The sequence below is a fragment of the Tachyglossus aculeatus genome, chromosome 2 (assembly GCF_015852505.1).
Source record: "Tachyglossus aculeatus isolate mTacAcu1 chromosome 2, mTacAcu1.pri, whole genome shotgun sequence".
Classification (NCBI taxonomy): Eukaryota; Metazoa; Chordata; class Mammalia; order Monotremata; family Tachyglossidae; genus Tachyglossus; species Tachyglossus aculeatus.
Window position 1 is genome coordinate 29,329,498 of NC_052067.1, and position 13,431 is coordinate 29,342,928.

Below are 13,431 nucleotides of genomic sequence, written 5' to 3' on the forward strand. Positions count from 1 at the left end.
CTAGTGGCAGAAGTTTGGTTCAGTGATGTGGAACAAAACACATCATTGCAGAAAGTGATGGAGTGAAAAAGCCCAGTAGTAATTTTCAAGGTTCACCAGAAAGCTAATGAAGGAAGTTCAGCCCCTATCCTATAATGATTCCCTTTGAAAAAGCACTTAGAAGAAATCCCTACTCTTATTGCTTCAAGGGTTCATTTGCTGGCCGCTGACTACGAATCTCCATGATTGCCAAATATTGATAAACAAAATCAGTAGTATTTATTGGATACTTATTCTGGGCAGAATATTGCACTAAACACTTGGGAGAGTATAATAGAGTTAGTAGACATGTGCCTGACCTCAAGGACCTTACAGTTTACCAGGAAAAATATCTTATTAGAATAAAATGCAATTTTCAGTGATCTTGAAAGCTCCTGGGTCTTCTCTGTTTCATTATATTCCCCTACAATCATGCTCCTGGTGGCTCATACACACTGATATTTTAAAGTGGACAGCAGCACAGCAAGTAATATACAGGCAATGTGCAGCTTTAGAGAACAATAAAACAAACATTACAGTAGGAGAATGTTATTTGCAACCGTTTAAGTTAGGGGAGTTGGATGAAGAAGGTATAGGCCACCCTACTCTCCATTTTTTGGATATGGGGCACTGAATTAAGGCAGAGTGCATAAGAAACTGGACCGCAACCCCCATTTCATGGCTCAAGTTGGGAGGAAGTTGTCTGGACACTAAATAGAGCCTTTTCAGCCCGCAGCACCAGATCAGGCAGCAAATTGATTTGGGAAAGTCATCTCAATTCCTCTCAGGCAGCCATGCCGTGGCTTTGGACAGTTGACCAGCCCCACACATCATTGGCATCAGGGCCGTAGTGGGTCTGGGATGACTGAGGGAATTGGTGCCCATCTCAGAGCCCCTCTGACAGAAATAATGTGGCCCAGTGGCAAGAGCATGGGCTTGAGAGTCAGAGTACGTGGGTTTTAATCCTTGCTCCACCACTTGTCTGCTCTGTGACCTTGGAAAAGCCACTTAACTTCTCTGTGCCTCAGTTACCTCATCTGTAAAATGGGGATTAAGACTGTGTGCCCCATGTGGGACAATCTGATTACCTTGTAACTACCCTAGAGCTTAGAACAGTGCTTGGCACACAGTAAGCGCTTAACAAATACCATAATTATTATTATTACTAAGTAGTCACCCCTTCTTAACCTAGTGGAGTCCCCTCTCTGGCTAATGAAGTGTATCCAAATCCTGTGGAGATAGACCCGGGGGTCCTAGAGGTGGCTTTGGGAACCCCTGTTTCTGAGGGTGCAATGGATGTGCTAGCCACCTTTCAGTCTATTTTGGAGAAAAGGAGATCCCATTTTCTATGTGCTTGGTGGGATCAGTCTGGGAGATCCTGGCCTCTTCCAAGGTTTGTAAGGCCACGATCGCCACTGAGGAGAAATGTAGGGGGACAGTTGGAGAGCTCTCAATTGTCGTGATGATTTCCGTGTGGAAGAGAGGACCCTCGACCTTGGATTGAAATGTGTGCCACATCAGAAAAATATTAAGTTAATAGAGGGCCTCGCTCTGTCTTTGCCCTCAGGCTCTCTATTTAATAATGCTGACAGGATCTCAGAGATTTGCTTGAACTCACTCAGCAAATCAGTATTCAGTCAAACAGATGACTCAAATTGAATTCTGCCACACAGAGGAATCTGTTTTGCAGAATATGAGCAATAAGGCCTAGTAAGAGGTGGGAATGAAGTTAGTTAATCTGCTTGCTTTCCCACAGCTCACCATGTTGCGGGGGTGAGCAGCCAGAGCGAGGGAAGAAAGTGTCTGTTGCAGCTCTGCCTTCAGTGATGAAAGTTTCTGACTGAAGAACCTCCAAGGACATCTAGGTGGTGGACAGGAAAATAGCTGGGTAGCATGAGCAACGAAGACCTCAGTGGCTACCAAGGATCATCTCCTGGCAATCACTTGTAGATCTTTGGCACTACAGCACAGCATCATTCATTCAATCATATTTATTGAGCACTTACTGTGTGCAGAGCATTGTACTAAGTGCTTGGGAGCGTACATTGCAACAATAAACAGACACATTCCCTGCCCACAACAAGCATAAGTACTTGCTGTGCTCTAGTATTGTACTCTACTGCTGTTCTACTGTAAGCTTCTTATGGGAAGGGATTGTGTCACCATTGTATTATACTCCCCCAAGCACTTAGTTCAGTGCTGTGCACACAGTAAGCCTCAATAAATGTCACTGGCAGACCGATTGAGTGCTGCAGTCACCTTTACTCTAAGTAGATCCTGCATGTTGTATTGTACTCTCCCAAGCACTTATTTCAGTGCTGTGCACATAGTAAGCTCTCAATAAATACCACTGATTGCTGTATATACTTTTGTGTAAGCTTTGCAGTGTGCCACACCCCTGCCCACCTACTAGCTCATTGCAATCTGTGTTTCAGTGGGTACTCAACTGGCAGAGTTGAGAGACTGCAAGTAGTGCACAATTTGTTTAGATGGTATTTGTTAAGCACTTACTCTCTGCTAGGCACTGTACTAAGGGGTGGAGTATATAGACATGGTATTTGTTAAGCGTTTACTATGTACCAGGCACTGTACTAAATGCTGGGGTGGATACAAGCAAATCGAGTTGGACACAGTCCCTGTCCCACATAGGACTCACCTTCTCAATCCCCACTTTACAGATGAGAGCTAGCTCTCTTCCTCCCTTCAAGGCCCTACTGAGAGCTCACCTACTCCAGGAGGCCTTCCCAGACTGAGCCCCTTCCTTCCTCTCCCCCTCGTCCCTCTCTCCATCCCCCCCATCTTACCTCCTTCCCTTCCCCACAGCAGCTGTATATATGTATATATGTTTGTACATATTTATTACTCTATTTATTTATTTTACTTGTACATATCTATTCTATTTATTTTATTTTGTTAGTATGTTTGGTTTTGTCTCCCCATTTTAGACTGTGAGCCCACTGTTGGGTAGAGACTGTCTCTATATGTTGCCAATTTGTACTTCCCACGTGCTTAGTACAGTGCTCTGCACACAGCGCTCAATAAATACGATTGATGATGATGAGAGAAGTGAAGGCACTTGCCCAAGGTTGCACAGCAGACAAGTGGCAGAGCTGGGATTAGAACCCATGACCTTCTGACTCTCAGGCCACTGCTCCATCCACTACACCACACTGCTTCTCAGACAATGTGGTTGGACACAGTCCCTGTCCCACCTGGAGCTTACAGTCTAAATGGAAGGGTCGTCAGGTATTGAAACCCCATTTAAAGATGAAGAAACTGAGGCCAGAGAAGTGAAGTGAGTTTCCCAAGGTTGCACAGCAGGCAAATGGCCAAGTCAGGTTTAGAACCCAGATCCTCTCTGACTCTCAGACCCCGGGCTGTTTGGATAGAGCATGAGCTTGGGAGTTAGAAGGACCTGGGTTCTAATCTCTGGCTCTGGCACATGTCTGCTGTGTGACCTTGGGCAAGTCACTTCACTTCTCTGTGCCTCAGTTATCTGTAAAAGGAGGATTAAGACTGTGAGCCCCATGTAGAACCAGGACTGTGTCCAACCTGATAAGCTTGTATCTATCCCAGCGCTTAGTACAGTTCCTGGCACAAAGTAAGTGCTTACCATTTTTTATTATTGTTAGTAGTATTATTTCCACTAGTCCATGATGCTTCTTTTTATTATGAGGTTGCAGCTATGAAATAACATCAGCAGATTTTGAAGGTACTTTAAAGAAATATACATTTATCTGCAATGTAGAAAAAATATACCCTTGGTCCTTAAGGCAAAAAATTCTACCCTCCTTATCTAGTTAAGTTTCGCACTTATTTTTTCCCCAATCATTAAGTCCACACAGAATCATCTTTGCTGTCCTCTCTCACCCTCTTTGTTTCTTGATAATCTATTAATAGTTGCAATAAAACAAGATCTTTCATTTTTCTGCAGTATCCTAAATAGCCAAATCACAAAACTATGCATCCAAATGATTCCGTTATTCTCAGGAGGAGAGGTTTTAAAGGCAAGTTGCTATAAAGATAACTCAGGAAGCAAAAGAGGATAAAAATATGAATTCCTTTCTGATGCTTCAGCCATTTTGGGGTTTTACGGTTTGTGTAACAAACAATATTTTCTCCCTGGGAAAAACAATTCAAAAAGACCCTCCCCTAGCTGTGACTGGGGAAAGGATTCTGTAACGTACTTGTCTTGGAATGCATGGCTCCTAGGCTGACTTTCTTGAGTCAAGGAAAGGGCTAACTGTTAAAAAAGAGAAAATAGAAATTAGATCTACTTAGAAAGGAGTATGTAGCACAGATAAAAGTTCGTTGCCCCCACTGCTTTATTTTTAGAGTCTGAGGAACTTTCATTGTTCTTCGTATAGAGGATACGGTTGCACTTGGAAGACTAGGTATCCTTTATCTTGTGAGGAAGGAGGTAATGGATTTAGAATTCAGCACGAAGGCTAAGGAAATAGTGTTTAGTCTCTGTTTGGTGCCACTTACTGAATTCAGGGATTGTGATAGAGATGGTATTCGTGACTAAAAGGGTGGTTAAAGATTAGAATGGATTTTTTGAGCAAGGTTATCGAGCTTCCAGTGGTGAATACCACTGTTCCTCCCCCCAATCTCCTTTTTTCTCCCCTTCTCCCCCATTTATACTGAGCATATAATGTGTAGAGCACTGTAGAGGCACATGGGAACATCGTGATAAAGGAGTATTCCATTAAAATGGTAGATGAGGCTCAGGACTGATACTGTTGAAGGCATTCCCTTGTTTCTCCCCCTGAATCCTCAGGTCTTTTGGCTCACCTGCACTGACTTCCTAAAAGGAAATGTCCACTGTGAAAGAGCAGTGGAGGGTAGGATAGAAGGATGGTGGATCACAGTGATGTAGGGAATAAGGAGCTCTAGGAGAACGCTCAAACCCTACTGAGGTAACAGGCAATAGAACGGAATGTGGAGGAGATGACAACCTAAAAGCTAAATCTGTGGAATCATTTGTTTATGCAAAAACTGCATTGCCACGTTCTTCCCCATTTCCATCACCAGTTATTAGAGGATGGAGCCACCAGTTCTATTTCAGCTGTACAAATAGCCCAAGAGATTTCTATTTCCAGGCTGGTTCAGATCCTGATTCAGAGAGCACAGAGAGATGAGAAATAGAGGCACCAATTCTCTCTCCTCTGCCTAACTATTATTTAGCCCAGTTAGAAAAGTCACAATGGGTGGATTGAGACATTATCTTATAATAATAATAATAATGATGGCATTTATTAATCACTATGTGCAAAGCACTGTTCTAATAATGATAATAATAATGGCATTTATCAAGCACTTACTATGTACAAAGCACTGTGCTAAGCACTGGGGAGGTTACAAGGTGATCAGGTTGTCCCACTGGGGGCTCACAGTCTCAATCCCCATTTTACAAATGAGGTAACTGAGGCACAGAGAAGTTAAGTGACTTGCCCAAAGTCACACAGCTGACAGTGACATTATAATGAGCAAACCCATGAGAAGCCCCAAAGGGGTTAAATAAAGTATAAAATGGACATTTAGTAAGAATGGTTTTTTTTTTCCAGTGGGACTATTTTTAACCAAATACATATAACTTAAGCTTAATTTTGTAAAATGAGTGGATATAAAACTTTCAGTAAAAAAAAAAAAAGCCAACAACTCTCAACCTGTGTAATTTTACACCCTATGTGAATTTCTGGGATAATATTGCGAATACATTTGCAGAGTACACATAAGGAGAGAAAACACATATAATTTTACATAAAAGGTATCATCTGTGTTTCTCTAAAAATAAAGGATGCAAACAAAACAAGTCATTGCATAATTCAGTGTAAGGGATAAAGTAGGCACCTATCTAAAAAAAATCCTCTTTTAGGTCAAAACAAACACTTGCACGTACTTTGGCACTTCGTATCAATAGCAGGCCCAGAAAGCCACGAAAGAGCTGCTACCGGTACTCTTGGACAGTTTTAATAGTTTCCATACTGTTTTATGAGTGAATGAATCGATCTGAGCCTTGGCTTCCATCTGTAGTGTAGGAGAACTGGATGTACAAATAGTAAGGAGCTGGGCAGATACCTCGAGCAATGTTATCAGATCCTCCAATCTGTGGTAACATTCACTGTGAGTCGATCTCTGTAAGTGAACAGTTGGCTTCACAGGACAGTGAAAAGGAACTAAAATCAGTTAAGTCTTTGGTAACCTTGTCTACTTTAATATTGCTTCAGAGTGTGAAGTAATGTTGCAGTTAAAGTTCACACTCCATGCGCTTCATGAAAATTAGAGGAAAGCAAGTAGTTTCCTTTAAAAAGTGTTTCCATTGATAAAGGTTTCTCCTTGAAAATTAGAGAATGAAAACCGGAGCCTGAATTTTAGTTGTTGATAATGGGGCTGAATGGTTAAATGTGGCCTCACTGCTTCCTCAAGATGTTTAAAAAAAAATTCATGACCCATATTTCTTGATATGGAAGAAATGGAAGCAGTACTTCATGGAAGCAGCGTGGCTCAGTGGAAAGAGCCCGGGCTTGGGAGTCGTAGGTTGTAGGTTCTAATCCTGGCTCTGCCACTAGTCAGCTGTGTGACTTTGGGCAAGTCACTTCACTTCTCTGGGCCTCAGTTCCCTCATCTGTAAAATGGGGATTAAGACTGTGAGTCCCACGTGGGACAACCTGATCACCTTGTACCCTCCCCAACACTCAGAACAGTGCTTTGCATGTAGTAAGCGCTTAACAAATGCCATTATTATTATATGAGAGAGAGATAATTTTTCTTACCTACTCAGAAATTAATTCGGTATTGCTTCAGCAGGGATTAAATTGGAACTGTTATAGTAAAAACAGTGATGTTTAGAGAGATACACAGCAGAGTTCAAAACGTTTTAGACCCTTCACAAGGACACTGAAGCATAGAATAGACAATTACCCCAAAATTCAAATACTGTTCTCCTGTGAAGATTCAGTGTGTGGTTCCCAACCCTACCCTTAAAATAGATCTACATGATATGGGGCACTTTCTGTTAATCCATCAGTGGTATTTATTGAATGCTTATAGTGTGCAGTGCTTAGAGCAGTGCTTGGCACGTTGTAAGTGCTTAACAAATACCATCATCACCATTACAGCACAATGAAGTTAAAAGATACGTTCCCTGCCCACAACAAGCCTGGGGTCTAGAGGACTCCAAGATTAACTTTACTGGTAACAGCCTTCTCATCCATCAGATGGAACTGCTATTCCCATAATCCGTAATCTTGCGTTTGCTATGTAGTATTTTATTAGCTGACCAGCTCATCCTTTTCCTTTGAATTAGCATTGCTGGTGTTCAAAGCCTTCAGTGAAATTGAGCTACCTGTATTTTAAAATCATCTCCTTGAATTTTATAATGATAGAAATTTCTGTACTAACACTTCTTGAAAGTGGTGAGTTTACGCTAGCCCTATATTTTAAGGAACTCTGTCATTAGTTTGCACTTCAAAAATGTGTAGTTAATATAGGTAGCCTTTTCAACATGTGACAATATCAATAGCAACAATATTTAGCACCTACAGTGGGCCAGATGTGTATTAGGAACTTGGGAAGCAAACACTACAAGTAACAGATCTCAGCCCCCAATTATTTTACAATCCAGTGGAGTAGATAGTAAATGTAAACTGACTAATATCAACAATTATGAGATAAGTAGGCTCAGTTTTCCTAAAACCTGGGGATTTCAATCAGTGGTATTGTTAAATAATAATGATGGTATTTGTTAAGCACTTACTATGTGCCAAGCACTGTTCTAAGCACTGAATGCTTAATGTGTTCAGAGCACTGTACAAAGCACTTGGGAAAGTACAGTATAGCGGAGTTGGTAAACAAACACATGTTCCACAAGGAGCAAAAATCCCAATGTTTTAGGAAAACTGAGGTTAATTTTTCCATAATTATTATATATTAGCTTAATGTTTGCAGAACACTAGGAATATGACTGTTTACTGTTATACTGTACTCTCCCAAGCACTTAGTACAGTGCTCTGTGCATGGTAAGTGCTCAATAAATACAACTGGATGAATGAATGAACACCATACTGTGTACTTGGAAAAATACAATATAACAGAGTTGGTTGATACCATCCTGCCCACAAGAAGCTTACAGTTGAAATAATAATAATAATAATACTGGTATTTGTTAAGCGCTTACTATGTGCCAAGCACTGTTTGAAGCACTGGGGTAGATACAAGGTCATCAGGTTGTCCCCCGTGGGGCTCACAGTCTCCGTACCCAATTTATAGATGAGGTAACCAAGGCATAGAGAGTCAAATAGCTTACCCAAGGCCACACAGCAGACAAGTGGTGGAGCCGGGATTAGAACCCACGTCGTCTGACACCCAAGCCCGTGCTCTTTCCGCGCTTGGGGGACAGACAGACATTAATATAGATTACAAATAGAGAAAATAATAGAGTACGAGGATATTTACATAAGTGCTGATTGTCTGGGTATGTATATTTTCACAGAACCCCTGTTTAGAAAACTCATGCTCTAAAACTTAACTGTGTCATTTGCTACAATACACAGTGTCATTTGCCACACAATCAATTAATACATCAGTGGAATTTATTGAGTGCTAACAGTGTGCTAACAGTAGTGCACTGTACTAAGCACCTTGGAGAGCACAGTGGAGTAAGAAGGTGCTGTTTCTGCCTTCAAGTAATTTACAGTCTAGTGGATTAATGGACAAGCAATTTCTTCTTAAACCATGGCATCCTCTTTTCAGTACGCTTGAATGAACATTTTCTAATCTTAATTCCCTAAAGACATTCTAGCCAAACATAAAAGCACACTTTCCAGCAGAACTGAGTATATTGTCTATCAACCTTGTGAAATTTCACTGGGTGACCAACAAGGGGTGCAGAGGATAATCCTGGCAATGAAACAATACAATAACACTCAAGACAGGCAGGGTGAGGAAGGGGACTCGCAGGAACTCATGCATTTTTCAAATCTCCTCCAATGGGCAGTAGAGGAATCTATTGCAGGTAGGTGTGATCCCTAGTGCATTCACAACTGTAATGTTTTACAGTTCAGAGTGAGAAAATACATGATAAATAGTAGACCCATCTGAACAAATTAAATGTCCAGTGAATAAACAGGTAACTTTGTATCTGTTGAGAAGACTGGTGAGATGGAAAGACTCGAAAGGGGATAGATTATGACCACTGTTCTTGCTTTGGTTCCATCTCTAATCTTTCCAAGACCACTCAATTAATCAACAACATTTATAGAGTGCTTATTGTGTTCAGAGCACTGTACTAAATCCTGTACTGAATCCTATTGTGTGCAGCGCACTGTACTAAATCATTTTGTCACTAAATCCTCTCAGTTCTTCCTTCATATAACCATTAAAATCTGCCCTTTCCACTCCATTCAAACTGCTCCTATGCTGATCCAAGAATTTAACTTATCCCACCTTGACTGCTGCATCTGCATCCATGTTGACCTCCCTGCCTCCTGTCTCTCCCTACTCCAGTTCATACTCCACTCTGCTACCTGGATAATTTTTCTAAAAAAGTTCAGTTGGTGCCTCCCCACTCCTCAAGAACAAGCTAATTAGATACCAGCAAGTTGGGCTGGACACAGTCCCTGTCCCAGGTGGGGCTCACAGTCTGAATCCCCAGTTTGCAGATGAGGTAACTGAGGCACAGAGAAGTTAAGTGACTTGCCCAAGGTCATACAACTGACAAGTAGTGGGGCCGGGATTAGAACCCAGGTCTTCTGACCCCCTGGCCCATATTCTATCCATTAGGCCACACTGCCACAGCAGTCATGCCTTATCTTGTCTTATGCCATCAAGTCGTCTCCGACCCATAGTGACGCCGTGGAAACATCTCTTCCAGAATGCCCTGCCTCCAGCTGCAATCTTTCTGGTAGTGTACCCATAGAGTTTTCTTGGTCAAAATACAAAAGTGGTTTCCCATTGCCGCCTTTTGCGCAGTAAACTAGTCTCCTCCCTCGACTCTCTCCCATGCTGCTGCTACCCAGCATGGGTGAGATTTGATTTGTAGCAGATTACCTTCCACTCGCTAGCCACTACCCAAGCTAGGAATGGAATGGGAAGGCCTCCACTTGACTCTTCCTCCCATAGCCGAGACTGGTAGAGTACTGGAAACTCTCCAAGTGCAACCCTGAGAGAGGCAGTAGTCATGTAGGTATCTGTAATTTATCTTAGTGTCTGTCTCTTTCTCTAGACTGTAAGCTCCTTGTGGGCAAGGAACATATCTACCAACTCTGTTTCATTGTACTCTTCCAAGCATTTAGTACAGTGCTCTGTTCATAGTAAGTGCATAAATACAATTGATCGATTAATTGATAGCTTGAACTAAGCACTTGGATGAGTACTATAGAATTAAGACACATGAAGGTTGTTACAATCTAGAGGAGAAGGCACTTAAATTAGAGATAGAAGGCTGTATACGTTCAAGGGGGTTGTTAGCATTTAAAGGCTTAGATGATGCAGAAGGATCTAAGTGGTAGTTGGGGTTATAGGATGAGAAGTTTAGAAGATCAATCGGCAATTTATAAGCCTTCTGGAAGAGATGTGATTTCAGAATGGCTTTGAAGATGGAGAGATCTGATGTCTGTTGGTTATGAAGCTGGAGGGAGTTCGAGGCAGGGGAGAGGATAGGAGCCAGAGGTGGGAAGTGGGAGGGTTTAAGAATCTCTTCCTTTCCTTCCTTCCCTCCCTCTACTCCTCTCTTTTAATTTTGGACCTGGTCATTCCCAGCATTTACCAGGTCATTTATATCTAGCAGCATTCCAAGTCTGTTGATGGAGCTGAGCAGCGTTTGATTTTGTTAGTACTGTTTTCATTTCAGGATCAATCACAACACTATAATATGCTGCTGTGTCAGTTGCAATATATTCTATTTAAACACAATTTATAAAATAGAGCAGAACAGATCTGAGGAAAATGTAGGCCAAGCTGCACAAATTACTTGGATCCCATTTGGAAAATCAGTGTGAAGGAATTAATTATTAAGGGGTTTTTAAGGACAGAGAAGTGTTGGCAGGCCAGTGGGAAGAGATATATATTTTGCATGTTGATGTGATAACTTTTTGCTGGTAATGAATTAAAGAAGGGTGTTTCTGATACCAAAAGCACTATGTAGAGAAGACCTGCAATTTGCTCTGAAGTAGCTGCAAGTGGAGCAGAAATGAACTTCATTTTGTACAGGACAGGATCTGATTATGGAACAGAAGTAATTGAGTATCAAAACATTGGATACCAGCATCTAAAGTGCTCAGAGCCAAGACAGTTGATTAAACAGGAGAAACTGAATCCAGGCTGCAGTAGACAGTGGTGGAAGAAAGCACCTCACTTTACTCAAGGGATTCTTAAGTATCTCCTAAAATTTTCAGTGTGATTTTTAAGAATTGAGAATTTTTTTTTCCAGATGCCCAAGAGGAGTTATCTGGGAATATAGGCCTCCTCCAATGTGACACCTACTTTTATTGATTATTGAGCTCTGAGTATTAGGTTGGAAATGAGTGTTGAAAGGGGAGTGGAGCACAGGCTAAGAGTTACAGGAGATCTGAGTTCTAGCAGCCCAGGTTGGATTGATTCAGTGTGAAACACAGAGCACGTGTTATGGTGCGGCTGGGACAAGGTTCAGGCCATCCAGGGCTGCTATGTGACTCCAAACTTTGAGAAGGCTCCAAACAAGATTCTTCCCACTGTAATACTGCTGCAGAAAACTTGACCCCAGCTGGCCTTGTATCACCACTGCCTTCCCAAGAGTTCATCTTGGACAATGCTCAGTGTTTCTGAATGATATTAAGTCACGCTGAGACTCAGCATGGGCCTGTGAATCAGAAGCACCTGGGTTCTAATACCTGCTCTGCCACTTTGTCTACTGTGTGACCTTGGGCAAATCACTTCACTTCTCTGGGCCTCTGTTACCTCATATGCAAAATGGGATTAAGAGTGTGAGCACAATGTGGGACAGGGACTGTGTCCAACCTGATTAACCTGTGCATACCCCCTTGCTTAGAACAATGCTTGGCACATAAGTGCTAAACATTATTATTATTATTATGATTATTATTTCCCAGAAATGCTTCAAATAGAGAATGCTCTTCTTCCACTTCCTCCTTCCTACTCTCATACTTGCTCAGGACCCTGGTTCATTTCAGGTTACCCATGTACAAAGACTCACTAATTCCACTGTGCCTATTCTTCTGATTTCCTACACCAGAAGGGGAAAGTAAAGACCTAATACTGAGGTCAGGTGCTTCCCTGTCCAAAGAAATGTTAAAATTTTGAGTGAATTCATTCCCCCTCTAGACTGTAAATTTGTTGTGGGCAGGGTACATGTCTGCCAAGTCTATTGTATTCTCCCGAACAGTGCAGTGCAGTGCCCACAATAAATACCACTGATTGATTGGTTGATTTAATTCAGCATACTTCCACAAAATGGATATATAACATCTCTGTTTCACTATGTCCCCAGGGTAAATCATATGATGTCCATATCGACATCAGGTCTTTATGAGTATCATCAATGGCCATCAAAAGATTCTGGCCTTGGGTCTTGGAGAGTGAGATCTGGTCCACTAGATTGTAAGTTCTTCAATGGCAGGGAACATGTCTACAAATCTATTGGATTGTACTCTCCAAAGCCCTTAGCACAGTGCTCTGCACACAGTAAAAGCTCAATAAATGCCATTAATTGATTGATTCGGGGTTTGTTTGGGGATTGTATTGGGATGTGTATAATTAAGCTATCTTAAGTGTATGCTGGAACTGTCTTGAAATGTACAGGAACCAGTGGAGGGAATGAACAAAAAATGTATAACTTGGAAGGATGAGTGTGATGATGCAAAAAGAGCAAGGACTTGATGACATCCTGATTGAAGGTGGTGCTTTTTATTAATCTTTCAGTGTTAGTTCACACGTATAATTGTAAGTAGGAGGAAAACATTTAGGCATCATATAATTACAACTGAGAGTTTGCCTCTTAAAAAGGAGCCTGGGAGTAATCCTATGAGCTGGCAGAGTTGAGTAATCCTAAAACCTGGCAGTGTTTTGTATAATGCCTCTACAATTTTTTAGCCTAATTGGAGAATGAATGCTCAAATGCCACCCCCCACCCACACACTCACACTTATCCCCCCCGACACACTAGGATTTCCTAATACCCTTAAAATAAAGTTCATCTTTATAATGCATACTGTAAACTGGGAATTCCAAAGAATAGCAGCAGAAATGTTGCTCCAGTTACCAGTTAATAGGTCTCCTTTGGAAAGGTGTATTTGTAGATGGTTGTAGTAAAATAAAAGTAGAGTTGTCTGAGACACTGAAAATAATGAATGAAATGAAAAGTCAGACACCATCTGTAAAGACATCATCATGCCCCAGGATAAAAGAAAGCATCCA

The 13,431-nt window shown here is 41.6% G+C and overlaps 1 non-coding gene across 1 annotated transcript; it reads right to left on the minus strand.

The window, feature by feature from the left end:
• Positions 1–10,052: 10,052 nt before the first annotated feature.
• Positions 10,053–10,190, minus strand: LOC119923601. Its single transcript, XR_005448903.1, has one exon. It is a non-coding gene; the product is annotated as a small nucleolar RNA SNORA7 (small nucleolar RNA).
• Positions 10,191–13,431: the final 3,241 nt, after the last annotated feature.